This window comes from Corvus brachyrhynchos, unplaced genomic scaffold, assembly GCF_000691975.1.
Source record: "Corvus brachyrhynchos isolate BGI_N302 unplaced genomic scaffold, ASM69197v1 scaffold59, whole genome shotgun sequence".
Classification (NCBI taxonomy): domain Eukaryota; kingdom Metazoa; phylum Chordata; class Aves; order Passeriformes; family Corvidae; genus Corvus; species Corvus brachyrhynchos.
In genome coordinates, this window is record NW_008246054.1 from 172,103 (window position 1) to 176,879 (window position 4,777).

The following is a 4,777-nucleotide window of genomic DNA, read 5'->3' on the forward strand; positions in this document are numbered from 1 at the left end:
GGCAGAGCAGTAGCACTTTCAAGACAATAGTATTTATGGTTGAAACATTTCTGAAACAGTCCTGGAAGATCACTACAATTTGAAAAGGCTAGTAAGAACCCCTCAGTTTTTTTAACAGCTTCCTCCAAGTTGAAACATCTCCCTAACCTCTTCTCTTTTGGGGTCAGGCATATAGCATTAAACTGAAGCAAAAAGGTACTCTAAAGCACAAATTAACTTTGGACACATCCACTGTATGCTCTAAAGAAAAAAAATTTTCTCTGCAGTTAACCAGACAGTCATAATGAAAATTATACACATAATAATTCTTTACAAAATTAGCACAGGTGAAGAAGAAAAAAAAAAATTGCTCAGTCAGAAGTCCCATTCGGTACCTTCCGTGGTATCTCAGCACATGCAGAGGGAACCTGTGTTATTTAAGCTCAGGATAGTCATATAGAGCAATAGCTCAGAATTACGACAGTTTTATTTGCAATATACAAACTCAAGCATTTGGGGGGTAGTGAGAACTAAGACAACTTCAGCTGGACTCGATCCTCTTGGGTGCCTTCCAACTCAGAATATTCTGTGATTCTGTAAACTCACAGCAGTGTCAGGTACACTCATTGTTAAGAAGTAATGCACTTCATCTTGCTTTAGCTTTCACCCCTGCCTGGGAGTTAGTGTAAAGTTAGGGCAAAGTCCTGTAAAATTTCAGTCTGGACACCTGTCTATGAATAGGTCCTCTCTTAACCTTTCCTCAAAAGTAGATCAAAGTATTTAAGGTTTTCATAGCTATTATGTATCCAAGAAACTGGCTGAAGGCACAGGCCAAAACTGGATACCAAGTTCACTAAGTCCTAGAAGGGCTATGTATTGAGCCTCCTGTCTATTTCTGTAGGACATGATCCAGTCACACTCAAAAGAATCATATAAATTCTCTTTGCACCTGCATTACATTTATTCATCAGGGTTTTATACAACAAATGCAGCCCACAAAATGGCTTTAGTAGTAGTGGATCACTGCCCTATGACCTCAAACAAAAGTGTTTATTGAAGTAACCTGTGAACATCAGAGTAATAGGCATTTAACATTTCTTACTAGATTTCAAAAGAAACTTCCTTTAAAAATTATGTTCTATGAAAACTCTTATTTAATTTAAAAAACAAGAATAGATGTTGACAAACCACGTTAGGTATTTAATTTTACTGACATCATACAGTAGCAGGGGAGAAGCATCGTATAACTATAACACGAAACTGTGTGTCTGCCAACATAGTATTAGTTTCTGCTTCTAAGTCTGCACCTGTTTAATTTCCTTCACTCACTGAAGTATGATTCACCATTCCCATAGCCAGATGAATGACAAAAATTATACTCATTTTAACTCACACTAAGGTGTGAGAAAAGATCCCTTGCATTTTCTTAAATTAGCGCAGCAACAAGGAATCCTTGGGAAAAAAACCACATTACAAACCATTACTGTTGTAGCACGTCTGAAAACAGAATACACAGAAAATCTAGGAGGGTCATAGCAAAAATTAAGACAAAAACAAAACAAAGTACTCCATGACACCAAAAATGCCTCTACCAGGCAACAAGCGACAGGACAAGAGGAAATGGCCTCACCCTGAGGTAAGGGAGGTTCCGGTAGGAAATCAGGAAGAATTTCTTCACTGAAAGGGTTGTTAAGCATTGGAACAGGCTGCCCCGGGAGGTGGTGGAATCACCATCTCTGGAGGTGTTAAATGACTGGATGTGGCGCTCAGTGCTCTGGTCTGGTTGAAAAGGTGGTGATCAGTTAAAGATTTGACTCGATGATCTTAGAGGTCTTTTTCAACTTTAATGATTCTGTCACACTCTCTCCATACACTATGCACTACTCAGAATACAGAGAAAAGGCAAGACAATAAACAGGTATTTGTATAAATCCGTGCACTCCTCCCCTGCATTTTGTAGGGGTTAGTATCTGCACCATCTCTGTGAGAACTCAAGACATCATCGCACATACATATCATCATTCAAGAGAATTTTAACCTAGGAATGTAACCTCATCAGCTGTGATCGTGGAAGTTTTTGGGCAACCATCTTCATCACTCTTACTCCTTTCAGACTGCATTTGCATCACTCTTCATATGTACAGAAGCCACGCTAATTAACACTAGTTGTATCAAAGAAAAACTGCCATCAATTATGTCACAGGCTAGAGGGGTCTCTAAGACACTCTTGAAATAATCTTTGAAAATCGGGAAGAGAGTGATCATAGAACATTTTATCAGCTTATACCTCTCATAACAGTAAAATATTAATTATCCTTTAAAAGTCAACACATAGTGCCCTTGGATGGCCTTAAACGACGTGCCACACAGCACTGCTACTGTACTGAAATCTGCTGTACTCCAATCCCCAAAGCAGGGTAAGCTACCCCACTGCTAAAAAACAAGAGTTCAATTTTGCAGCCATTAAAAAATCCCAAAACTAAAAGAGGGTAAAAAACCCTCTCTCAATAATTATCTCCCAACAACTGAGATAATTTTTAAGTACAACAAACTTATAATAATACAAGCAGCACTATGCAAATACGTAGAATTGGTTTTTGCATTAATTCTTCACTTCCTCCAAAGTGCCCACTGGAATCAAAGAAGATACAGGCAGTTTGCCCAAATTATCTGTAGGAAAGCACACAACAAGAGGTGCACGTGGCCTATTATTAATTGAAAAACAGCCTTGAAAGTCAGTCTGCTTCATGTCTGGTTTAGGCTACAATACAAAATCAGTTAGGTGAAGACTACACAACAATTTAAAACTTCATTACTTTACCTCAAAAAATGCTGGAAATGCCCCGTTTCCTCAGAAACAGAAGGCAGTAAATGCAGGCTGAACTGTAGTTACTAGAAAACTTAGCTCTTGCACTTTTGTGTTGGTAGATACCAGAAAGCCCCAGTGAAGGTCATCATTCCTTCTCTGCAGCCAGACAGGCCACGTTCTACCCAAAGTACAGCTACAGAGAAACCATACACAAAGCTCCTGCTGGGCAGGTGAGAGCTCCGGCAGTGCTACGGGACACAACATCACCAACTGCCTGGGGAGCAAAGCAGTAACCCCTGACACTCAGTTCAGTAAAGCTTTACTAATTCAAACTTTTGTCTAACAAAAGTTCAAAATGATTTATTTTTATCTCACCAAGATTCACAACATGATGAACAGAAAATCACTTCAAAGAGTGGATGATTTTAGCATAAAAATAAAATCAATTTATTTAGATGTATGTACATATATGGACACACATGTCAATACCAGGAACACTACAAACTCATTCTCAGTGGTCAGCATGGTGCAGCAGAGATATTATTGGAACTGCATATTTAGCATTTTATAGAAAGAAAAAGGAGCCTCTTATTTGAGCAAATATCCAAAGAAAGCAGATATGAAACTGAAGTCCAAGTGACACATTTGTCCCTTATTCTCTTAACTGTCTTCTTCACAAATGTTTGCCTGTGTGGGAGTGACTGGGGCAAAATGAAACAACTATCAATGCATAAAAATAGTTTCACCTAACCCTTAGAAACCTCAATAGAAATAATCTCTAAATCTTGACCCTTGAAATCAAATTACCACAACAGTAGTTACAGGTATGTATCCATTTCTGAATGCAAAAAAAAAAAAAAAAAAAAAGTTACCAGGAGGCAAACTGGAGATAAGCCAAGATCAAAAGGTACCTTCCAAATCAAACTATTCTATGTGTCTATGATTTCAATATCAACAAAAATATTATGCGAGATAAATAAAACAAAGGGGCCTCTTGGTGATACCAAACCAACAAGATCTTACAAGTAATGATCAGAAACTTTTATTTTGTGCACAAATTTCACAACATCCCCATTATATAATGCTAAATAGCCACATTTGCTGAACATCTGACAACTTTGAGATGTCACTATCATCATAAAAAAACTTCAGCCTATATTTTGAGACTGATGATATATATATAGCCATAATTTCCACCAAGTGGGAAGAGGGCTCTTGAACCTTCTGATATTACAATACTATTTACTACCAAGGTAATACTTCATCACCACTGTCCATTTTAATCTCTCCACTTTTTTTTTTTTTTTTAAATAGTAGCCACTCTTCATCAAATTGTTGACTTTTTGGTTCTGATGTTTCTTTTAAGCAATGAAGTGACTATGTTCTCTAGAGATCAGCAATATTTTTTGCAGTAGATTTACAATAGCTGCGAAGAGCACATTTTCATGGTATTTTCCCAGCTCGCTCCTTGGGATAGATGGAACTGTTCGGAGCTGTCCCTGGACAGGCAACGAAGCTCAGGCACATTCTGATCCAGATGTTGAGGATTCCGTAACATGTAACAACTGCAGTGCAGCTAATCCTACATCACTTTGTTTTCCTTTGAAAACCAGGCTCACCCACATTAATGTTTCCGAGACTGTTCTGCCTTGTTCCAAATTAACTCTCAACTCTGATTTACTCTAAGCCAAATCCACCTCTGCGTGCTGTGCACACCTGCCGGGATTTGGAAAGACCCTTGCATTAGGGAGACTGGGGTTTCACTAGAACTTCCACCTTCTCTGACGGAACAGCAGCAGCTGAAGGGTCCCCAACTCCGGGCAATAAACACCTCCCTGAATGGGGCCAGGTTTGTTCCGCCCCAATCCGCCGTGCCGAGGATTTTACGCCTCGCTCGGGTTAACAGCAGACCCCGACACAGGCGCGTCCGCCCTCCCTCCCCACACGCCGAAGCTGCACCAGAGCCACCGGCTCGGGTTACGCGACAAC